Genomic DNA, 26,579 nt, shown 5'->3' with positions numbered 1-26,579 from the left:
GTTGACAACCTTTCAAGAAAGAAAAATCCAGGCCCAGATTGTTTTCCTGTTGAGTTCTACTAATGGTTGAAGAAGAAAAATTAGAACTCCACATAATCTCTTCCAGAAAACAGAAAAGGAGGAAGCACTTCCCAACTCATTTTATAGAACCAGCACAACATTTTCTATACAACCCAGAAATCTCACTCCTGGATATCTCTACCCAAGAGAAATGAAATCAATGTTCATGGAAAAATCTGTACTTGAGTGTTTAGAGCAGCTTCATTTGTAATCACCAAAAACAAGACAACACAAATATACCTCAACTGAGGAGTGGGTAAATAAACTGTGTTACATTTGTACAATGGAATTCTGCTCAGCAATAAGAAGAAAGGAAATATTGATACAGGCAAGAAAGTGGATGGCTCTCCAATGCGTTATGTGAAGCAAAAAAAGCCAGACTCAAAAAGCTATATACTGTATGGTTTCATTTACATAACACTTTGGAAAAGGTAACACTATACGCATAGAGTGCAGATCAGTGGGTTTCAGTGGATAAGGGTGAGATTGACTATGACAATAAAGGGTTACCACAAGAGAAATGGGAAACTGGGGTTTGAGTGGGGTGTGCAATTGTTTTGTGTCTTGATTGTGATGGTTGCTATCAATTCTAGGCATTTGTAAAACTCATACAACTATACACTAAAAAAAGTATGAATCTTACTGTGTATAAATTGCATTTTTCACACCAAAAAGTTTAAAGTTTGCTATGTGTAAATTTAAAATATGTGGCAGTAAAAATTCAAAAATATAAATCAATGTAATTCACTATATTTATGGCTTCTAGAGGACAAACCATATGGTCATCTGAACAGATGCAGAGAAAAATATTAAAATTCAACAAACTTTAATAATTTTTTTTGCAGGCTGGAAATAGAATAGGATCTCATTAATCTAAGAAAGGATACCTAAAAAAATCATATTGAAAAATCATACATAATGATGAAAAGTCAAAATAGTTCCTTTTAAGAGCAGGAAAAATGCAAATAAGCCCACTGTCACTTCAGTTATCAACACTGCAGTAGAGGTCTTGGCCAGTGTAGATAGAGAAAAGTAAAAAAAGAAATAAAATGTATAAGAATTGAGAGATGTATGACAATGAAGAAAAGCCAAAGAAAACCATAGCTATATTATTAAAATTAGTAGTGTAGCAAGGTTTGCTAAATAAAAACGTGTAAAGGTCAAATGCATTTCTTATATATTAGCAGCAATCAGTAAGAAAAATGTAATTAAAAAATCTACTCCCTTAATAATAGCAACAAAACATAAATTACCTATGAAAACAGTAATAAGAACTGTAAGAGGAGAGCTCTTTTTTGAAGAAAATTGTAGAACTTTATTGAAAATATAAAATAATATCTAACTCGATGGAGAAATGGATACTATTCACTTGAATGGAAAAACTCAACATAATAAAGATGTCAGTTGTTTCCAAATTCAGCTTTAATGCAATTCCAATCCGAATCTCAATAGGATTTTTCATGGAAATTGATAAGCTTCTTCTAACATGGATTTGGAAGGGCAAAGGATGAAGGATAGCCATACACTCCTGAAGAAGCAGAAACAGAACAAGGCGGGGAGACGTACCCGCCAGATATAAAGACTTAACATAAAGCTTTAGTAGTTCTCAATGTGACATTGCACCAAGGCTGGAAAAGAATAGAAAGGCCAGAAATAGACCAGAAATACATAAACCCTTGATGTGTGACAGATCAGGTTTTGTACATCAGTGGGAAGAATTGATTATTTAATATGATATTGCTGAACCAACTAATTATCTGAATGAAAAAGTGAAATTGGGTCCTCACCTCGTACTATTCACAAAAATTACTTTGGAGTGGATTAAAACTTAAATACAAATAGCAAAATTGTAAAACATTTAGAAGATCATTTAAAAAATAATTTTATGAACTTAAGATAGGGAAAGATTTCTTAGATGAAGAAAGTGCAGATCAATAGGAAAAATATTGATAGATTTGACTGCCTCAAAGTTAAGAACTCAGTTCATCAAAGAACACCAAAAAGAGAATGAAAAGACAAGTCACAAACTACAAAAGGTAAGTATTTCCAACACCTGTAATCTGCAAAGGATTGTGATCCAGAATTTTTTTTTAAACTCTTGTGGAACATAAGTTCAAGACAAGTAATCAACTGAGAAAAACCGAGCAAGAGACTTTAGCATGTCTCAAGAGAAAGGATACAAACATCTTACAATATATAAGACCTTTGTATTATATAACACATATAAGACATTTGTATTATATTTGTGTATAATTTATGACACCTCATTAGGGACTTAGGAAAATGCAACTTAAAACTACAATGAAAAATCCATTTCAAATCCACCAGATAGGAAAAGAATTTTTAAGTCTCACAATTTCAAATGTTAGTAAGGATGTCGAGCCAGGAAAATTCTCATCCGGTGCTAATGGTAAAATGGTACAACTCATTAGAAAAAAGTATGTCATCACCTACTTAACTTAGATGTGCACCAATCCTGTATATTGCAATTTTAATTCCAAGTATCTTCACCAAAAGATACTGTTGTAAATGTTCACCTGATTTAATGTTCAACTTTGTTCACATTAAAAGAAACCAACAAACAACACAAAAGTTTACCAAAAGTAGAAGGAATACACAATTTGTGGTATATTCACACAGTGTAATATTATACAATAATAAAAATGAAAACCATGACTGCATGCATCAGAGATGAATTCAATATCAGAGACAATATTGAGCAAAAGTAACAAGTCCTGGAAGAATGACATCATTTATATAAGCCTCAAAAACTGGCAGAACTAAATGTATTGTTCAGAGTTGTGCTGTCCAACCTGATAGCTACTATAGTCGTGCAGACTACTGAGTACTTGAAATGTGCTTAGTCCAAACTGAAATGTGCTCTGAGTATAAAACACACCAGATTTTGAGATTTTGAAGTAAAAAAAGAATAAAAATATCTTGATAATTTTTTGTTGATTATACATTGAAATAATATTTTGAATATATTGGGTTAAATAAAATATAACAATTTCACCTGTTTCATTGTAATTTTTTCAAATGTGGTTATTAGAAAATTTTGTTTTTAAATATTTTATTTTTCCTTTATGTTCCCAAAGCCCCCCCAGTACATAGTTGTGTATTTTTAGTTGTGGGTCCTTCTAGTTGTGGCATGTGGGATGCCGCCTCAGCATGGCTTGATGAGCGGTGCCATGTCCATGCCCAGGATCCGAACAGGCGAAACCCTGGGCCACTGAAGCAGAGCATATGAACTTAACCACTCGGCCACGGGGCCAGCCCCCATTAGAAAATTTTAAATTACATATGTGGCTCTCATTACATTTCTAGTGGACAGTGCTGGTTTACAGGTATCTACACAAGTTTGTTGTTTTTGTTTTTGTTTTTGTTTTTGTTTTGTGAGGAAGATTGGCCCTCAGCTAACATCTGCTGGCAATCTTCCTCATTTTTGCTTGAGGAAGATTGTTGCTGAGCTAACATCTTTGCCAATATTCCTCTGTTTTATGGGGATGCCGCCACAGGGTGACTTGATGAGCCATCCTAGGTCTGTGCCTGGGATCTGAACCTGCGAACCCTGGGCCACCAAAGCAGAGCATGGGAATTTAACCACTATGCCACTGGGCTGGCCCCTGTTGTTTGTTTTGTTTTGTTTTTTTTAAGAATTATTGTTATATATATTTTTATTTTGTTGTTATTGTTGTTTGCTGGGAAAGAGTTGCCCTGAGCTAACATCTCTTGCAATCTTCCTCTTTTTTTTTTCCTTCCCCAAAGCCCGAGTACATAGTTGTATATTCTAGTTGTAAGTCACTCTAGTTCTTCTGTGTGAGCTGCCACCACAGCATGGCTGCTCACAGACAAGTGGTGTGGTTCCATGCCTGGAACGGACCCAGGCCACGGAAGCAGAGTGCACTGAACTTTAACCACTAGGCCATCAGGGCTATCTCACAGGTCTTTAAGTTATAGATAAAATAAGGGGAAAGATTAATACAGAATTGACAATAGCAGTGATATCTATAAAGGAAGGAGAGGGATGTGATCAGGTAGAGATACATGGGGATTCTAAGTTCTGGTAATCTAGTTTTCGTGCACAGTGTAGGTAACATTGTTTTATTACTAGTCATTAAATTTTTATTATATATACACTTTTATGAAGGATAAATTTGACAATAAGTATTCAAATAATCAAATTTGAAAAGAAAATTTACATGAACTTTGGAACTAGATCCACCTGGGTTTATATCCTTTCTCTGTTTGAGCTGTTGTTTGAGCATAGATAATGAAGGAGACCTCTCTGAGCCTCATTCCCTTTGGGCGTCAATAATATACTCCTTCACAGACATACACACACTCACACACACACACAGGGTTGTTGGAAGATTGTGAGATTATATAAAATGCCTGGCACACAGTGGATGCTAAATAAATACTAATATTACTAAATAATTGATTTGTATACAGTTCATAGTATATAGTTCGAACTTCATAGAAGAATGAAAATATTCTGCTGACAATACATTTTCCAAAATTGTTTCCTAGGAAACTAAGAAAACAAAGAGATTGAACAGATTTGAATGATTTTGTTTGTCATTATTCAATGACTGAGGGATAAAAAGATGAAACAAATAATACAGTTCTGTGAACTTCCAGTAATTCACGAGGTTAGTAACATTGCATGAGTTTGGTGTATTACATAAAGAAAAATTATGTCTAGATAGACTGATAGATTAACATTAAAAGGTGTGAATCATTGGTTTATTTCTATATTTATTCTAATTTAGGACATTTCAAACAGTAAATTCTTATGTTCAACTTTAATATAACACACTCAGTGTCAAACTTAAATTAAACTGATCAAGTACCATAAAATTTAGACTCTCATACACCTAAAATGCAATCCCTTTACATGATTTTTTTCTATAGACTGAGATTCCTATTTTTCAAATGATGCCTACATATGAAAGAGTCTAATTTTATATTAGGAATATATTTTCATGGGAACATACATTGTATTTAGGTTCTATGGGCTGCGTATGAAAATATTATGGAGTTTGAAGTACTTTATATATGTATCTCCACCAATGTTATGTGCAGAGTCAATGTACATATAGGCGTACACCTGAATATATATACTCATATAGAAATAGAAATCGTTTAAGACTGAATGTCTCACAATTATGGATTCTGGGACCCACAGTTGAATGGGAATGATTGCATTGGAAAAAATGAAAAATGTGTTTTCTTTGTTCACTGCAGCTTCTCTTGATATTATTGTGTGAGGAAATTAACTCTTAGAGTGTTATTCACATGAGAATTACTTTATACAGAGAACTGTTTAGATTGGTTGATGATGTGGAAATGGGACCTCATTACTCTCTGATGAAGGCAGATATGTGTAGACTTTAGCTTTTTAGAACATGGAATAAAAATGATGTTAGTAGAATTGGTGGGGAGAAAGATTTGAAACAATTGAATATAGCATAAGTAATCTAGAGAGTTTGGGGATATAGAATAAAATTACATATATTTTGCTCATCTTAGACTTCCTTCAACTTGTTCCTTTTATCAGTCAAGGATAGCAGAAAACAGAATTTGCCTCCAAATAGTTCAAATAAAGAGACTTTAAGGGAAGGACTCCTTATAGAGGTGTGAGCAAAATTAAGGGAACAAATGTGATTTGGTGAATCACTCAAAGCCCTCCTTCCCATCCACTGGCTGAGGAAAAAGAGCTGCCTGGAGCCCAATGTCAAGTAAGACTGTGGGGGAGGGGCTGCCTGCCAGGAGCTGCAGTCACAGAGGGATGCGACTCCTGCCACAGTTTCAGGGCCAAAGCAGAAAAGCATTGGGGAATAAATACCCCCGTCTCTCTCTCTTCCCACCCTCCACTCTTCTGCTAGTGCCTCCTGTTGGCTGAACCCAACCTGAAACCAGACAGCAAGAGAAAGCTGGAGATTGAATTGGGGTGGAAGTGGCAAAGAGAATAACAAGCACGCACCCTATCACATTACCCTATCTCCTGAACACCCCTTTTACTACCTGTAATTACGTGTTTAATTTAGTTGTCTATTTGTGTATGATTCATCTCTCTCTCAACCCTATGGAATTTAGAGTTGGGATGTAAAGGTTTGGAAACTTCTGCCCTTAGTCCTAGGACAGAGATAAAGTGAAGGAGAGGGGCACAGGATTCTGCTGTATATCGATATTACCCTCTCCTGAAATATCAGGAAAGTGGGCAAATGAGAAGAAATTTTAGCTTGATTCTCCCCATTCCTGCTTCTGCATCATATATGTTATCTAGAGGAAGGAGATTAGCCTTCTCTTTCTCTTTCTTTCTCTCTCTCTCTCTCTCTCTCTCTCACACACACACACAAATGCATTAAAGAGCAACATGTTTCCTTTAAACCAAGTATCAAATGCATACAACAGGTTTACATACAAGTTATTTTTATTTTTGGTGGAGAAGACTCACCCTGAGCTAACATCCATTGCTAATCCTTCTCTCTCTTTTTTTTTTTTTCGCTTGAGGAAGATTAGCCCTGAGCTAACATCTGTGCCAATCTCCTCCACTTTGTGTGTGGGATGCCTCCACAGCATGGCTGATGAGTGGAGTAGGTCTGCGCCCGGGATCCAAACCTGTGAACCTGGGCCACCAAAGTGAGGCGCATGGAACTTTAACAACTTGGCCATGGGGCCAGCCCCCTACAGGTTATTTTTTAATAATACCAAAAGCCATAAGAAGAGAATTTCAATTTCTTTTCTATCACTGAAAGGCTGGAGGGAAAGACTAACTGGTAATGAATAGTTGTAAAGATGAGGAAGCTGTAGACTATGGGATCAATTATTTGGAATAGCTACAAGCCAATCACCTTACTATTCCAGCCAGTGTTAGAATTCAACATCCAGATTCAGTTTTCCTGTTTATTTCTAGTAAAATACATATTGAGGCAAAAGACATCAAGGAGAAGAGGCACATCAAGATTTTTGCAAACATTTGTGGAGAAGTCAGCGTGTGCTGGGCCTGTGCTATGTACTTTACGTGCCAGCTTAGAGAGGATTAAGAACTTGTGCACACAGCTAGCAAGCTGCAGAGTGGAGCTCCCAACTCAAAAACTCTGTTTCCATAGACTTCTCTACCATTCTAATCCACCTGAAAATAACAATAACAACAACCGTAAAATAGGCTTGCCATTTTTTAAAGAAAACAGAACTTTAATAAAGAGCCATGACATTGAAATTTGCACGTAGGACTCTTATTTCCCTTGTTTCTAACACTGTGAAGGAAAAAAGTTGCAATTTTATCAATTTGGGCAACAACACTGCCTTGTCCATCTTCGCTTGTTGTTTTCACTGCAAAGATTTATCACAGCCTTGTTTGCATTGGCTGTATTTGAGTCTGAATCTAAATTCTCCCAGCTAAGATTGCAATTCCAAATTGTATGAACACAGTTCCAGAGCTGTCAAAAGCTTTTCTCTGCCTTCACAGTTTGAAGCCACAAATTGCTAGACAGCCTGCTTATAAAGTTTAAATAGATCACCTCCTTTTGAACTCTTATAACATCCAGTTAGATACTGGGGCTATAGCTATGTAGCACAAAAATAATCTTGATAGAACTAACATGCTATCAGTCTCCTATCATTTACCTACATTCTGCTAATCATGTAGGTATTTCCAAATATCTGGGTTGATAACACAATGTAAGAAATGTATCCGGACATGTTAAGCAGGGGCCAACAAACTATGGTTTATGGGCCAAATCTGGTCCACAACCTGTTTTTGTAAATAAAGTTTTATTGGAACACAGCCACACTCATTCATTTAGGCATTGCCTATGGCTGCTTTCATGTTACAAGAGCAGAGTTGAATAGTTGTAACACAGACTGCAAAGCCTCTGCAACACCCAAAATATTTACAATCTCATCTTTTAGGAAAAATTTGCCAGTGCAGCTTTACCTAAAATTTCTCCATTTTCTCAGATTTCGTTTTGTTTTGTTATTTCTCAGTAATGCAATTAGGAAGTAGAAAAGTTCCCTCTCTACTCCCTCCATTTTCTTTGGAGCGTTTAACCCCTCTGAAGCAGTTATTACATCTCACAAACTAAAATCAGCACCACTGGCTGTAAACCTACCTACTTTATAGAGTACATGTAAAAGGTAATGTAATAAAAATGGGATGTGTTTAATTCTTGCTAAGCAGAGCATGTGGTGGTTCAAAAGGAGCTGGCATAGGTGCCAGCCCAGTGGCGCAGCAGTTAAGTTCACACATTCTGCTTCAGTGGCCCAGGGTTTGCCGATTCAGATCCTGGGTGTGGACCTATGCACCTCTTGGCAAGCCGTGCTGTGGCAAGTGTCCCACAGATAAGGTGGAGGAAGGTGGGCACAGATGTTAGCTCAGGGCCAATCTTCTTTAGGAAAAAAAAAAAAAAGAATCAGACCTGGGTTCAAGCCCTGGCTCTACCAATTACGAGCTGTATGACTTGTCCTTTGCCTGCATCAGTTTCTTCCTCTGTTACATGGACACCATAATAATAGTATCCAGCTTATTGTGTTGTTAAGAGGATTAAATTCAATTAAAATAACTATGCTTAGCCTAGTACTGGCACATAGTAAGTCATCACATCCCGGCATCGGTGACTTAAGAAAAGAATTGAAGACTCTTTGGAAAAGAATGAATGAAGAAGGGAAGACAGAATAAAACCACTGAAAGAATGGGGCATTTTCCTGCTTTACTGCCTCACGCTTCAATTTGTAGAGTTAGGACATGTGTCTCTCTTTAGAGACAAGAGCAAATCCTTCAAATATGAAGTGTCTTCTTAACTCAAATTATTTAGAAATTTAAGGGTTTGCTTGTTAATTTGAACAAATGGAATCTCTGGAACCTATAGATGTCTCACTCACACTCAGGGCTCATTTCAAACCTCACGGATCCTGAATGAGATGTGAACTCATCCGCAGTGCATGTGGACACATAAGCAATAGCTTATTTCATAAGCTCTGGAAGCATATTTACTTTCAGCAAGAAATGAGCTCTTGCTTGCAAAATTGGTCTGAAACCCATTACTGCTGTGGATTCATTTTCATTTATTTCCCAACAGGTAATGGAATTTATTTGGAGTATTGAGAGAGAGTGCTTCTCTGAAGCTGAGTATTGTCTCACTTACATGCAAATATTTTTATCCGCATCTTAGATAGAAATGTAATCATGCTCTATAAGGCTTCTCATGCACCCAGAATTTAATTAATGATGTGTCTGCACTGAATCAAGATAAAAAGCTGAAACGGAAAAAATTTGGCATCACATAGCTTCAAGGCTCTTGGCTGTTACAGTAATTTCACTCATTTATTCATTCAGTTATTCATTGCTTTAACAAATATTTATTGGGTTCTTACTATGTGTTAGACACTTGTGTGCGATGCAGATACATAGATGGAAACACATAGCCTTGCCTCCAAGAAGGTTACAATTTAATAGAGAGACAGAGGCAAAAAGAAAGGATCCTTCCAGGTATGAAGCAATAAGGCCTAAGTACATTGGAAACGTGATTCCAGGGGGAGAAAAAATAAGCTTTACATAAAGGTAGTGCCTAACTAAGCCTTGAAAAATGAGCAGACAAATGTGGAGGGCATGCCAGGCAAGCAACAGCATGCCCCCAGTCTAGCAGTGTGCAGACCAGGAGTGTCTGGGGAAACCAGAAGGGCCTCAATACTCCCAAATGTAAAATGCTAAGTGGGAAGAGGGGCTGAGGGTATAAAACAGGTGGGAGTGGCAGTTAGACAGGGTCCTGATCGTGAAAGACTTTGTCAAGCAAAACACTCCAGATTTTATCTGAAGGCAACCAGAAGCCACTGCTGAATTTTGAGCTGTAGAGGAAAGGATCATATTTTCACTCTAGCAATGTCACTTCAGCAGCTTTGTAAAGGATAGTGAAGTAAGGCTAAAGGAAGGGCAACCAGAAAGTGGGCAATTAGGACAAATGGGCAAGTGGTGCCAAGTCCATGAACTATATGGGTGACCATGGTAATAGAGAAGTGTAGAGAAGGTAGAAGAAATATTTCTCTACCCTCTAAATTCTTCTGGCTAGTCTAAAAACTTAAACTGACATGAGACAGAATAACAGGAGAAAGTCGAACAAATTTAATAACATGTATACACAGGAGAAACCCAGGAAAACTGAGTAACTTACCAAAATGGCCGAAGCCACCACGTTAAATACCATCTTCAGCTAAAGACAAAAGAAGACGCTGGGGGTAGTGCTTTTGAACTTCAAAGGGGAGGAAGGCAATTCACATAGAGATGGAAAAGCAGATGTTTGGTAAACCAATGTTTGCCATAGCTAGCAAAGACAATGGGACATGCGGAAGACCTTGATCAAATGGGTCTTGCTAGCTTCCTCCCTGTCTATCACATCTAGTTTATAATATACTATAGTTATCTATGGCATTAGCTCCTTCCTGGAACAGGCCTTCTATCTTAAATTCTTTTAGGCAGTTACAGGGAAGGCCAAAGTTTCTTTCTGAGTCTTTTATTCTTAAAAATAATCAAGCCAAAGAGATACATTTTGGGGTGGCAAATTCTGAACCCCCACAGAAGGGGGCCTAGGATGAGAGTTATTTAGGAGGCAAGATCAATGGCACACAAGGATGGACAAGATGTGGGCTTTAAAGGAGAAATAGAAATCTGAGATGATACCCTCATCTTTGGCTTGCATACTTGGGTTAAGAAATTGTCATTTATAAGATGAGAAATTCAGGCGAGGATTCATGGAGGCAGGGTGTAGGATCATTGCAGAAGATGATAAATTCTGTTTGGGGCACCATAATTATGGAATATCTAAGCAGAGATGCCTAACAGGCAAAAAGAAATGAAAGTTTGAGGCTCAGGAAAGAAGTCTGGACCAAAGCTATAAATCTGAGAGTCATGAAAATTTAGGTGATATTTGATGTTGTAATGGTCATTGTTGTGTTAACTTGGCTGGGCTACGGGATGTCAGATAGCTGGTAAAACATTATTTCGGAGTGTGTCCATAAAGGCATCCCTGGAAGAGATTAGTATTTCAGTTGGTAAACTGAGTAAAGAAGATCACCTTCCCCAGTGGGGATGGGTATCATCCAATCCACTGAGGGTCTGAAGAGAATAAAACGGCTGAGGAAGCATGAATTCACCCTCTCTGAGCTGAGACATCTGTCTTCTCCCCTTGGATATCCACATTCCTGGTGCTGAGGCTTTTGGACTCAGACCTGGACTTACGCCATTGGCACCCCAGTTCTCAGGCCTTGAGACGCAGACTGAATTATACCACCTTATTTCCTGGTTCTCCAGTTTGCAGGCAGTAGATCATGGAACTTCTCACTCTCCATAACCATGTGTGCTGGTTCCTATAATAAATCTCCTCATATTATCTAGATATATCTTATTGGTTTTGTTTCTTTGGAGAACCCTAACTAGTACAGATGTTGTGGGTGTGAATGAAAACACGCAAAGAAAATGTAGCATAAGGAGAGAAGAGGAACTAAAATGGAACCCTGAAAGGCTTCAGAGAAAAAGAAAATTAGAAAATTCAAAATTACCTGAAGGATGGCATTTAGGAGATATCGTTGGCTTTCTGAAGACAGGCTCTAATGAGAGGTGTAAGTCAGAATGCAGGAGGTGGGGAGTGGTTGCAGGATGGAGAGGAAAGAGCAAGAAGCTTGATTGTAAAGAGAAAACCGATGGGGACAAAGAATGAGCAGAAGGTTGTTTTGAATGGGAGAGAAAAGGACAATGAAGAGGGAGCGGTTGAAGGCTTGGGAAAAGGAAATAGCTGCTTATTGGGTCAAGTCTCATGCATTTTATTTAACCTTTTTAAAAAAAATGAGTCCAATTTTAAAATAATTTCATGGGAAAAAATGACGGGTGATTCTACTTGATGTTAAATAATCATATTGAGTATATTCTCACTTTTAGATGGAAGTTTTTGCCTCATATAAGTAGATTTTTAAAGTTCATTTTGTGATGAAAACGAGAGAGTTGATTTGCCAAACACAAGGAGCATCTGAATGGTAGAGTCTCTCTGAGTTGAAAAGGAAGCAGATGTGTTCTTTCTGGAGCCCATAAGCACAAGATCCATCATAATCTTGTCAGTGCATGAAGAACTCGGTTTTGAGTAATGGGTTGCCCTTTAACGAAGTGTGTTGTTCAGCATGTGTGGGCATGCTCAGCTAACAGTGGAGGCAAAGTCTTTAAAGAGCAGCTCTACAAGCCACAGAACTTCGAAGAGAAAAGATGCTCGGGGACCTGTTTTCTCAGCTTTGCTGCTGCTGCTGCTCCAAGCAGCTCAGCACTAGTCTCATTCCCAGAGAAGAGGCGCTGATGGTTCGGACCCAGAACGGAGAGTGAGGGCCAGGGCCTCCCCTGGGCCAGGCCCCGGAAGTTTCAAGTCCCTAAGGCAAGTTTGAGCCAGCACTGAATGGGTTGTGGTAGGTGCTCAAAGAAGACAAGGGGGACAACAGAGAGAGGAAGAAACTTAGGATTCCTAGATATCTGGAAGAGGGCAGAGGCTGTAGCTGAAATCAGGGGAGGCAGAGAGGCCAAGAAAAGCCCATTTTGCCATTCAGCAGTTATCAGAAACCCATCAAGCTCAGCATTTTTCCTGTAACAAAATAAATACAAATGCCTAAGTTACCAGTCCTCACCTAGAAGATATAAACAATCCACACTAGGAAAATATCTCTAAGAATTTAAGTACCCACCCATTTATTTGCTCAATATATGATATATATGACCAATGTGACAAAAACACAGGTTTTCATATTATATAAAAGACTATGTGTATTTTAAAATATTCTTTATGAGCTTCATATTTCTGTTAACGCTTGTCTACAATACCTAATGCCTTCTATTAGTCATTTCAAAAACAATTCATCATAAATAATAGAATCTACTTTTATTTTAAATCAAAGTGAATAAATATTTTCTATTAAAATCCCTTTATATGTATGTTGTTTATGGGAAATTCCATGAAGATTAAGAAGGATTTCCAAATTGCAAGCTACTTGATAGCATGGCAGGTAAAAAAAATTTTTTTGGTGTTGCAGGAGCAAAGTAAAATATCAACCAAACTGAAAATTCTACTATGTTTCTTTTTCAGGCTGATTGAATTCATTTTTTTAAATTGAATTCAAGGATATGAGGGGAATATGAAAAATCCTTAGATGTTAAGGCTCAGTTCCAAGCAAAATAAGAATCAAATTTATACTCCAGTTCTGTATTTTTGGAGGGTGGATAGCATATATTATTTCAGGAGCTGGAAATGCAAAAAGCAACTAAAATGCCAATTGAGGTTTCCTAGTCCTAAGAAAACTAATTTGAATGGTTCACATCTATTTTTCTGAAAGCTTGGTCATGATACAGAAAAAAATATAAAAGGGCTTTGCTATCTACTTCTGAACATTCTGTGCTGCTGCAATAAATCATATCATTAAGACATTTCTCTCATTCATATTCTGATAAGTTGAGCATGTGGAGAAAATCACTCTAATTAATAGGAAAACTCAGAAAGTCACAATAATATTAAGGGTAAAGATGTAGGTTACACATGCCTCCGTCTTCTCAAAGATTTATCAGACTAAGAAGACGAAATGAAAAATATTCGATTAGAGCTGTGTGTAGCATTTTAATTCCCATCAAAGGTCACTCAACCAAATTACAACGCTAACACATCCTGTTTGCTAGATTACCTGGGCGTATTTCTAGTATGTCAAACAGTCTTCCTGTCCTTTCTTGTTCAACTCAGAGTGTGTTGAATGGATAGCTGCACTTGCTTCATTTTTTCTTAACATGGATGTTTGCTCTTTTCCCAAACGTGGCTGTATGTGCCTCTCCCTCTACAATACACAGCCTAATAGTTTATTCCAGGTCCTTCATTAGAGAATGTCCCTTATCAGACATCAGGATTTCAAAAGCAAGAGGTTCATCCAAAGCATATTAGTTTGATCTGATACACTGACTAAAGCAATCTATCTGATTGAATGTGATCAATTGTAAGTTTTTCTGGATCTTAGCAAGACAAAGCTGAATAAAAAAGGAAGAGAGGGAAGAATAGCAAGCAGAAGAATGAAAAAAAATGGGAGTGAGAGAAAGAATGAAGACAAGAGGAAGCCCAGGTTCACATAGCAGCAATGACTGAAAATACTGAAATCAAATTTATGGTATGCATACCTGCAGGTATCTTTACACAGCATAAAACATTTTGAATTAGCATATTGCTCATGCCATGTGCCACATTTTGTGCTACATTTAAATTATGACAAGTGGAGAATTACATAGTTGTCTTGGTCTGAAAGAATTAGCTTCCATGGGGTGAAACCAGCCGTTTAACAGACAGAAATGCCTAATTGTGATTGTGATAGGAAGACCCCAGCTCAACTTCAACCAACCCTCCTCCTTGATCAGCTCTCCAAAATAGCCCTGTAGTGTGAAATCTTACATATTTTACAACTACTTCAAGTAAGTTCATTTTTTTTCATTACACCTAACACAATTCTGCATTATTACATTATCAACAGTCAGTTGAAAATAATACTAACAATGAGTTGGTTTCTAATGACAGCAATTATTGACAAGATATTTAAACTTCTTTTGAAAAGAGGTTGCCACATTTAACCAGAACAAAGAAAGTGGATACATACAAAGCCAATGCATTCATTTTGGTTTTTCCCATTAATGACAGCAATAAATTAAATTTTTGTAGCATTTTGAAGCTTACCAAGTCATTGCCCATGTGTGATCTCACGTGTGGCTCACAGCAACCCAGTAAGGGAAACGCTACTATACCCATTTTCCTTGTGTGGACCTTGAGGTTCAGAAGAGTACTCAAGCTGTCAAAGTTGACAGGACTAGTGAGTGGAAAAGTCTAAGCTCAAATCTATTTCTCTCCAATTCCATTTCCAGTCCTTTCTCCCTCCCAGCAGAGCTGGCTCCACTGAATACTGGCGTCATAGAGCTAGATGAGGCACGGACATGGGTTACATAAATCCTTGTAATCACAGGAGCATGATTTGCTCACTTCAGAGACCCTCAGTGTCTAAAAATTGAGACATTATGCTTATAATAACTTAATAATTGGATATCTTTAAATGTGTAAAGTTCACACCTGGATGTCTTTCCACTTTCACAGAAGGTCATTTTGTTCTGGGTCCCTCACTGCGGTGTTTTCCTGCTCCATTGTGCAGGTTCACCACAGCAGCTGTAAGGCCAAATTTTCCCTGTGGGACGCTTCTTAGACCTCACCTGGACTTGTACTGGTTGTTCAGGTCTGCTGTTCTTTATTGGCAGCTCTGCAGTTCAGAAATCACTCAACAAGGGCAGGATGGGGTTAGGGGAAGAGAGAAGGTGAGGTTGAACATCACAATGTAGTGACATGGACCTCCTTCTCCACAGAGCTGCCACACGTGTAAAGGAATATGAGGGAGGTGGGGGTGGCAGGAGTGTGTGGGAAACACTGTGCGGCAGAACAGGGAGCGGTGACATGGATCACATTGAGGGGGATTTTTTATGATTTCTGACACTCTGTACCATGTATTGTTTCTGCAAGCTCGGAACAACACGAACAATGCAGGTCCCTCTAGGATCCCTGACTCCCGACATGATGACAAAAGCACAAACAGCCACAGGGGCCTATTTTTTCTTAATGTGTATCATTTAACTTTTGCAACTTGACTACTGTAAGTAAATGCCATAAAGGAATTTCAAAGCCGTGAGTGGGAGCTGTGAATACTGGAAACTAAAGAATCAACTCACGTGCTTAACAATTCTATTCTAAACAACCAAGAAGGTGTTTGGAAAGGAACACGTAGCTCTGCTTTTAAATTGCCCAATTTTCTATAAACATATAATTTTATTAATAGTCTGCATGGCTGGACTGTTCTAGCGACAATGCCAACCACACTGGGCCTGACTCTCCCTCTTAACTGCACTGCACTCTCTGGGCATGAAATTCAGGGAAGGAGGAAAAAAGACTTCTCTGTGACTAAGAAAGCTCCAGAAGCCTTTTATCCTTTCCAAGAGACCCTCGGGGACACAATCTGCAAAATCATCCCAAGACTCTTCATCTTTTACCAAAGAGGATGGCAAAAACCCTGAGCTACAGGAAGAGAACTGATATATGCAATGAGGAAAAAAGGCACTTCTAGTAATCAATGCATTTCTTGAAAAGGTTGTCAAGCAAATTATTGGAAAATGTGTGTGCACGCACGTGTGCACATGCACCAGAAGAACTTACTACTATAGAGAAAGCTTTGGGTTATCTTTTGTTAACACACAATGTCTTCTGATGGCACAAAGCTCCATTTTTCTGCTTTGAAATTTCATATCAGAATCTCTTATTTTTCAATAACAAGGAACAACTCTGTATTACCATTTTACAGATAGTAAACCTGGAGGACAAAAAGGTTACCTGGCTTAATTTTACTTACATTTTAGTGACCATGACCATAGCCCTTAATTTTTCTGTCACATGGGGCATTGGTATGAGCACAGCTATCTGGGGCTTGCTCCTTGGGCTTTCTGTCTCACCTATATGGCTTCTGAGTCACAACTGAAACATGGCGCAGAAGGACATGGATCTTTGCTCCACAGTGGTGGGTCTTCTCACTCCTCTCAACCAGGAGGTCAGCTCCAGTTCCATGCTGGCTCCCCACATTTCAGAACGTGATGAGGCAGCGTGGCAGAGGGGTCATATGTGAAAGCGCTGGAATCAGAGAGTCTAGGATAAAAACTTGGCTTTACCACTTGGAAACTGTGTAACTTTGAGCTGGCTGTACTTAACTTTTCTAAGTCTCAGTTTCTTAACCTTAAAAATGAAGCAAAAGATAGCAACTACGTTATCTCATTGTTGTGAGGATTTAATGAGTTTACCCACAAGGTCCTGACATGGCCTGACCTGCTGCTACCCTCCTCATCCTTTCTCCCACCATAACTACCCTCTCTCACTATGCTCCAGGCACACTCGGCTGCTTCCTGGTCCTTACACACCAAGACCGCTCTCCCCAGGGCCTTTGCAATTGCTGCCCCCAATACCTAGAACCCTCATCCCCTGATGTCTACGTGGCTCTCCCTCACCTCCTTTAGGGATTGCTGCTCAAGCGCCACCTTACCAGAGAATCCTACAGTGGTAGGCAGAATAATGCCCCCCACCCCCCACAAGAGGTTAACTTCCTAATCCTTAGAACCTGCAAATATGTCACCTTACATGGCAAAATAGACTTTGCAGCTGTGATTAAGTTAAGGATGTTGAAATAGGGAGATTATCCTGGACTATCTAGGTGTGCCCGATATAAACACAGGGTCCTTATAAGAAGGAGTGAGAGGGAGGGAAGGGAGATCTGAAGATGTTAGGCTGCAGATTTTGAATATGGAAGAATAGACACAAGCCAAAGAATGCAGCAGCCTCTAGAAACTGAAAAGTGCAAGGAAATGGGTTCTCCCCTAGAGCATCTAGAAGGAAGGCAGCCTGCGGATTCATTTTAGACTTCGGACCTCCAGAGCTATAAGATAGTAAATGTGTGTGGTTTTACATCACTTAGTTTGTGGGAACTTGTTACAGCAGCAATAGGAAGCTAATAGCCGTACTCTCTCTCGACATAAAATTGCTCACATCTCTGCCTCCACACCCATCACTATTCTGCTTACCCTGCTTGGTTTGCTTTCAAAGCACTTGATCACCACCTAACATTAGTTTATTTGTCTATTTTTGCCTCACCTTACTAGAATGTAATCTTCATGAAAGAGCAGTCTTTGTTTTACTCACTGTTTTGTCCCTTGTTTTGAGAAGTGCCTGGCACATAGTGAGTGCTCAGTAAATATTCTTGGATGAATAAAAAGCCCAGCATGAAGTAATCCCTCCATGACTGTTGGAAATGATAATTCATCTGCCAGTGTAGACCTTCTAAACTGTGAGCTGCAGCCTAATTACTGCCTCCCAGTGGAGTTCCAGGTGTGCCTGACATACTGCTCTCCTGGGCCCTTGAGATGGTGGGTAGAGCAGCCATGTCTATTTATCCAAGTGTGTCGTGCAAATATTATCGTGTTCTATGTGTGGCATCAACAATGACTACCCTGCAAAAACCAGGGCTCCTTTTTTTGGGAGCCAAGAATTCCAGGATGCAGTTGTATACCAAGCATGAAGCAGGTTTTAGTTTGAAGGTGATGTCAACAGTTAGCCCACTTTTAATGTGGAATCTGTTTTTAGGTTGTGAGTGACTTCCTAGAGTAGAATGCCTACTACTGATAGTAAACATGAATTCAAGGGGTAGGACCTCATCTATGGCTTCCATTGGGCTTTTGGGGCTCACTCTGTACCCTTAGACTGGCCTCTCATACCTCTGCTGTCCCTTACTGGCCACCCACATTTCTTGGCTTGCAAGGCCCTCTGTTTCACCTATATTGACCAACTGTTTCAAACAGGTTCCCTGTCCCTATGTGTGATTTTTCTTGTTGGACTTTTTTCTCATTATCTCAAGTGTTGCAGGCTTATTGCTCATTAGCCATTTCATTTGTGCAAGTCTTGCTACTGTCACAGGAAGAGCTGACTGCTCCAATAATCAGGGCTGTTCATTCCTGGAATTTGCTGAACCAAATGTCTGTGCTGGTGGTGAGCATGCTGTTGGAAAAATGGGGCTCACGAGATTAAAGCCATTTAGTTCTGGACTTCTATTTTGATTCATTTATTCATTCATCGATCTATTAATTCAATAATTAGTTATTAAGCATTTACTACACGCTGGGCCCAGGGGACAAGTAGAGTACAAGATAGACACTATCCTTGCCATAATTAACGTTTCAGCCCAGAAGGAGTTAGACGTTGACAACTAATGACAAGCATGTTGAGTCTACGAAGGAGAAAAGCAGGATTCTAGATGAACATATAACTTGTTCCATATTCAATTGTTTAATGAGTGGCTACTCTGTGTGAAGGATGTTTTTTAGGTGCTGGGGATTCAACAGTGAATGAGACTTGCAAAGACTCTGACCTGGTGAAACTTACAATCCAGTAGTGGAAAGAGAAACAACAAATAAACAGATACATAATGTACTGTTGGGGAATGATAAACGCTATGAGAAAAGACAAGAAAGAAAGATGAAAGAAACGATGAGTGGGTAGTCATGGAAAGCCATTCTGTGATTACCTCTGAGTTGGCCTCTTTCTTATGGAACCAGCCTCCTCTTATCAAGCTTCCGGGGAAACAGCCTTAGGAGCAAGAGGAACATTCAGAAATGTCCCCATAGCTTCAGGTTGGCTTGCAATGCCAGTGCCAGCACTAGTTTGAGAGAGGTCTTCTGCACAACCTGGAAATACTAGTCATGTTCCATTCATACTCTCTAGGAGCTTGTTAAGTCCTTGTATACCCACACAGTAATCACATAGTAATTCAACTTCTACAAAGAGCTATGGGATAAGTTTTTAAAAAATCAACAGCTATCAGACAAGGGTAGGAAAGTTAACCCTGAGGAAAATTATAAGAATTAAATCTGGGTATATAAGGGGCTTAAATGGGATGCAAAATCTATTGTCAACCTTCTAGCCTAGGCAAATTTTTCTCATGCCCATTTGAGGATAATACTGAGTGTGTGGAATCACTGGTAAGAGAGCACTATGACAAATGAGCAGTGGGCCTGAGGTTGACCAAAGAATAGGTATTTGTTGATCATCTACTCTGCACATGGCTATGGGCTAGGCAACTAGAAACTGAAATGAGAAGCCTTTTCTTCCTGTTGATTTTCTCCACCTGGAATGTACTCTACCTGGAATATACTGACTTGTACCCTGGCTAGCTCCATTTACGCTTCAAAATCCAAGATCAATAACATCTCTTACATATGCCCTTCTCTCCCCAATGGAAATAAGATTCATTCCTCCCTCCTGCATGCTCCATTCTAGGCTTCTACACACTCGTGTTTCTGCTCTTACCATCATGAATAGTAACTATTTGATTACATGTCTCCTTGGAAGGAGGGGTTGTGTCTTACTCATTTCTGTATCCCCCATGCTTGACTCAGTTTTTCCCAAAATTCTCTGATGATAAGAATTACCTGGGGGCTCTTGTTAAATTGTCTGGGTTATCTGGCCTCTCCCTGGAAATTCTGACTCGGTAGTTCTGGGTTAGGGCCTCGGAATCTATTGTTCTAACAAGCATTCTGGGTGATTCTTATCATCAGGCAAGATTGGGAAATACTGGCCCAGCACATAGTAACACTAAGAAAATCTAGTGGAGTGAATTAAAAAACTACAGATGAACAGAACTTTCTCTTCTCCTTTAGATCAGATAATCGTCACACAAATACAATATTCCAAAAGTATTTGTCAGGTTTGGCTCCTAATTTTGATGAAATTGGGAAAAGGCAAATATGATGGACTATTCCACATCCATGGACATGAGTGGAGTGAATTAAGAAATGAACAAATAAACTGATAGTTGCTGCTGATAATGTCACTAATTATCAGTCATTCATTCACAACTTTGTACATTAAACAGTGCTTCTCAACTGGGTGATCTTACCCCCCAGGGAATATCTCGAGACATCTGCTTGGCACAACTGGAGAGGTCCCACTGACATCTAGACAGTAGAGGCCAGGGATGCTGCTAACTATCCTACAATGCACAGGACGGCCCTCCTCAACAAAGAATTATCTGCCCCCAAATGTCAATAGTGTCGAGGTTGAGAAACCCTGCGTTAGACTCACCTGGAAGTTTTGAAAAAATCCTGATGCCAGGCCTCTCTCCAGACCAGCTACCTCTGAATGTTTGAGGGTGGGACCCAGGCATCAGCACTTTTTCCAGCTCTTCCAGTGATCTTACTATGCAACCAAGGCCGAGGATCATTGCAGAGTATACAGGATGCCAGAAAGAGAAGTGGAATCAGGAACCCGGTTTTAAGTTCAAAGATTGCAACCTATTAGCTGGGAAATTAGTCAGAGAACCTCCCAGTTTCTGTTTCTTCATCTGTAAAGTAAGAATAACACCTACATCAGAGGGTTATTTTAGGGATTAAAGAGATAAAGCATGTGGCACTTCCCTGTAACTAAATATACAAAAGTAAGGTATCGTTGCTGCTCCCTGTTTGGGCATCAATCCAAGAGGCAGAACTGGGTAAGTTACTTGCTTAACACCACAAATACGTTCTTGCATGCAAATTCATTCTTGTATTTTTGCCTAAACTATGTTCTACATATGCCAAATAAGTCAGAAAACTCATATGCTTAGGTGAATTTTTTTACATAATGAACTGTCTTCTCCCACTCTCTCTACTTGTTCTAGCTGATATGTTTGAATTTATATAAGGTTTTAATAAAGCAATCCCTATGTTGTTTGAAAATAAGACCGTTGGACCTGCAGTCCGCCAGCTGCCTACCCACATCTAGAGACAGACCAGACCTGGGAAGGCCACCACTAATCTTGTATAGCTAAGGTTGGGGCTAAGAGTAGGAAAGGCTGTAGAAGTGCAGAGACCCCCATATGTTTAAGGAGAATGAACGTTACAATATCGCTTTGGAGCAGGGGTTAAGATTGATGAGTTAAGGCAAAGAGTCCTCTAGTACCATGTTAATTCCCAGTGTGGTCCATAGACCAGCAGCAGCCACATCAACTAATAGAAATGCAAACTCTCAGGACCCATCCAGATGTATTGAATCCACATCAGTATTTTAATAAGATCCTAAGTGATTTGTAGACTCTTTAAGGTTATAGAAGCATTACTCTAGAAAATTCTACATGGGAAATTAGATAACTCAGTTCTCCCAAACATGAAGCACGTAATAGTCCTCTGTGAATCCATGTCTATTTTGGTTCATTGCATGTTTCATGTGGATTCAGACTGCTGCCAACTATATGTACACGAATGCTCTCAATTTATTAATTCTTACATCCTTTGCTACTTCTGGATTTTTAGCAGCCATTCTAGGCTATTAAGCAACCATCTTAGATCTTATTAGGTAATAAACTTAGCATATGTTTATCTAGAACATAATCACTATTTATTTTTGTCATCCAATAATTTGAAACACGTTATTTCTTTGTTTTCATTATGCTGAAAGATAGTTTACCCGGAAATAGAAGGGTTAATTCATGAGCTGCAAAACTGGTTTTTTTCTACTGAGAGAGCTAGCTGGCTCATCCTTCTTGCTGAGAGAGGCAGTTAATCAGTGTATAAAGACCTGTGATTGATGTGGCACAACTTCAAAAGGTGCATAGTTTATTTCTCAATGCAAGCGCCTACTCCCTGAGAAGCAGGCCAACAGTGGGTCTCTGTGAAAGCCACATCCTCCCATCTCTTCCTACGGCCTGACTGGTTCTGTTAATGTCAAATCATCTGTACCTTATAGTCCTGTAGCTTCTCCTACTGCAGATTCTCAGTCTCCTCCCAAGAGCTTGTTTGTGTCGGTGGGGCAGCTTGTTCTAAGATGACATTAGTACCCAATAGCTGGACTCACTTTAAACCAGCTAGAAACTCCTTCCATCCATTAATTCTTATATATCACCTTTTTACAAAAGTGTCCCTACATTTGCAATTGTGTGCATTATTATTACAAATTATATGCAGTCATTCAAATCTCCACCAAGAAATTAAAACAATTTCCAGGTTATTTGGTAGTTTGTTTGGAGAAAGCATTATTCCAATCTGAGGGAAAGGCATATATTTCACATGAAAAAGCAAATCTAAAAATACTTAGTCCAGAAAGGAAAACACAAAGCCCTAAAGAGGAGTGGGAAGAAAAATTAAGATTTACCTTGTAAGGTAAATGTGCAACAAGTGCAAAAGAATAGACTAAAGCTTTTTAACAGTCAATTAGGGGGACTGGAGAAGAGTTTTTAAAAAGTTCCAACCTCTTGAGTTGCTTAAGAACCCAAAGTGCTGCTTAAATTCCGGGCTAATCCACCTTTTTAGGAAGTACCCATAAGATGGCGGCCTCTTATGTGATCTACGTGAATTAGAGTTCCTGCGGTCCAGTAAGCAAAGGATTCAGCTTCTAACTGTCAGAAAATAATTTTTATGATGTAAAAATACATTAAATCTTACAGTCAATATCCTTCATCTTATTAATAACGTGAAATGTATCAATATGTATAAGATGTGACCTTAAAGTTACCCTTGTGTTTGGTTTTAAGGGCTCAGTCTCCTTATTATAAAATCACAATTCTTGTAACAGTTTTAAAAAACAATCATTAATAAATTCTATGAGACTCTTTGAAACATAATCACAAAGTATTTAAATAAAAAGAGTGTCTGTTTTGTAGACTATCTATTTTTACCTAAAAGAGACTGTCTTTTGCAGACGATACTGAAGACAATCTTATCACCAAGAACTTGAGGATCCTATCTGGAGAAAAACAAATGCATGTGACATAGTGGAGCATAATTGAGTTTGTAAAAAATTGGGATTTGTATGTGTTTGTGTGTGAAAAATATGTTCAGAGAAAGGAGCGATCGTGGTGGTTGGAAGGTTCAGAGTATGCTTAATGCAGGAGATGGAATGCAAGGCTGGACACTGAAAAAGTAAAGAGCAGAGTTTGGAATAAGTTGAGATGAAGGGAGCATTTTACACGGGGTATTATGTGCAAGAACATGCAGGCAGAAATAAGCTTAATGTATATACAGCAGACCCTTTTGGATGGCTTCCCTAACACATTTTTCTAGCTACGTTGTCCTTGTCTGCCTCTACTTAGGATCCAAAAAAGGTAAATATTCTCCCAGCCTTCTTTGCAGCTAGGGGTGTTCATGTGACCAGGAGATAGTTCTGCATGCTAACTCACATGAATAGAATACTGTTTCAGGTTTCTGGCAAAGTTTTTGTTTTCTTGATAAAAGGAACATTTATGATTTACACTAAGCTTTGTCCTCTCTCTTTTCTTCCTACCTTGAATATGAATATGATGGCTGGGCTGCAGTAGCCATTCTGTGACCATGAGGGAAAAGCCTAGTGAATGCAAGAAATACAAGCCCTGAATTATTGAATTGCTAAGTCAACACCAGTAGCCACTCACTTCCCAATTTCTTATTCTATGGAAAGAAAAGATTAGCCCTTATTTGCTTAAGCCATTGTAGTCAAGTTTTCTGTCACTTATAGGAAAATGCAATTCTCCCTAATTCAGTATATGAGGAAAAGAGTGAAAAATTTTTCTGAATGACACAGAAAGAACATTATGGAGTAACAGAAAACAAGATTGTCTTGGAGAGGCTGGTTAGATTATAGAGAGCAGAAGAGTCTGTTTGATACCGTGGGTATTAGGAAGCCATTGAATATTATCCAAGAGAAGAGAGAATATAGAAGAGCTACTTACTGGAAATCTTACCAATAAATAGGAATATTCTGACAATAATATGCAAGATAATTTGGAATAAGAATGAAAAGCAACACAGACATATATTGATGATGAACCTCACACAGGGTAAAATTTAAGCTACTTTTTAGTTCTCTCATTCAAAATTCGAGATAACTAGACCAGGTGTTGTGATTTCACATCCCATGCATGTGTCTTAGTTTGGGCTGCTATAACAAAGCACCATAGACTGGAACACTTACAAACAACAGAAATTTATTCCTCATGATTCTGGAGGCGGAAAGTCCGAGATCAGGGAGCCAGCATGGTCAGGTTCATGGTGCCAGCATGGTGAGGGCCCTCTTTCTGGTTTATATATGGCTATCTTCTCTCTGTGCCATCACAGAGCAGAAAGAGAGTTAGCCAGCTCTCTGCCCTCTTCTTACAGGAGCACTAATACCACTCATGTGGGTTCCGCCCTCATGACTGACTTACCTTTCAAAGGCCCCATCTCCAAATACCATCACATTAGGATAAGAGTTTCAACATATGAATCTGGGGGGGGACACAAGCATTCAGTCCAGTGTGTTAAGATAAAAATTGCATCTAGTTAAAAACACCATGGAGAATCCCCTAGGATTCAAAGGACAAAACGTTTTGTGTTTGCTTTTGCATTTTTGCTGTGATCTTCCTTTGCTTAGTGTAGTGATCAGCAAACTTTTCCTAGAAAGGGCCAGAGAGTAAAGATTCTGGACTTTGCAGACCATACAATCTCCATTGCAACTACTCAATTCAGCTTTCACAGAGCAAAAACAGCCATAGGCAGTACATAAATTAATGATTGTGGCTGTGTTCCAGTAAAAGTTTACTTAAAAAAACAGGCAGCAGGCTGCATTTAGGCTACAAGTCATAGTTTGACAACCTTTGACCTAGAAAACTGTAAACTAATGTTCTTTAAAGAGGAGAAGGGCCATGAAGTAAGTTAAGGGTGGAGGCTGTGTAGTTTAATTCACATAATATAAATGTACATGAAAATCGACTCTACTTTTACAATGTAAATAGTTTTATGTATTTTCTGTAATTTTTAGGGTATTACTTATAAATAAAATAAATTCTATCTAGGATCAGTAAATTTTCAAACCAAAAGGCCTTAAATCTTAAAGATTCATTAAATTCACTTTCAACTTCAAAAATTTATTGTTTGTATAATTTTTTATGAAATCAAAGATTGTGATTTTCCTCATTAACATAGTTTATTATTGCCAGGTAATGAATAGCACAGAATGTCACAAAACCGTATTTCTTTTAACATATTTTCTAATTCAAACTTTTAATTGTATTTTGTTTCTATAATTTTTCCCAGCAATTTAAATGTCAAATTAGTTATTTCCTTTTTTTTGAAATTTCCCTCTTTGTCAGGATAGGCTGAGATGCTGCGGTAATAAATTACTGCCCACAGCTAAGTGGTATAACACAGTGAGCATTGTTTCCCACTCCCAGCAGCCCTCTGGGGCACCTCTCATGCAGGCAGTGACTCGAGGATTACACCCTGTAGCTATGCCATGTGGAACTGTTGACTTCTAGATCCCTAAACAGGGGAAAAGAGATCACAGCCTTTTTCTATGCTTTGGCCTGGAGGTTATATGTGTCCCTTCTGTTTACAGTCAAGTTGCCAAAACCAGTCACTTGTCCCCAGTAGAACTACTTGGCAGGCTGAGAAACGCCATCTTCCTTTGCGATCACATGGGACTTAGAGAACACCTAGCATTGCCTCTGGCACACTTTTATTCCATTGTATAAAAGGCCATAAGAGAATCAATTTATAGTGATTTGGTTGAGGTTTAAAACATATGTAGGCTAAATGTCCAACATAACATATAACAGCACATGGAGACATCATAAAAACCCTGTGAAAGTTCGAAAGTTATTACCCAGTTTTGTTCCCGGTATAGATAGCTATGTTATAATACCTTGATGAATCATCTAAAGGATTAGTTGAGAATTAGGGACTCTATACTGTTGAATGAGAATTCTATTTCAGATGACATGTTACTTGACAACCGCAAACAATATGTAGTGGGGTACTGATTTATTCCAGTTCATTCCCTATAAGGATTTAATGATCATCCTTAGCCAAGAAAAGTTAAGAGAAGACCCTTTGTTCTGGGCCATCTTTTTGTCTTACCCTTCAATTCCATTAATCCAGTTGGGAACCTCACATGATTATTGTTATC

This window comes from Equus caballus, chromosome 4 (genome assembly GCF_041296265.1).
Source record: "Equus caballus isolate H_3958 breed thoroughbred chromosome 4, TB-T2T, whole genome shotgun sequence".
NCBI classification, from domain to species: domain Eukaryota; kingdom Metazoa; phylum Chordata; class Mammalia; order Perissodactyla; family Equidae; genus Equus; species Equus caballus.
Note: the sequence above shows the minus strand (reverse complement) of the source record.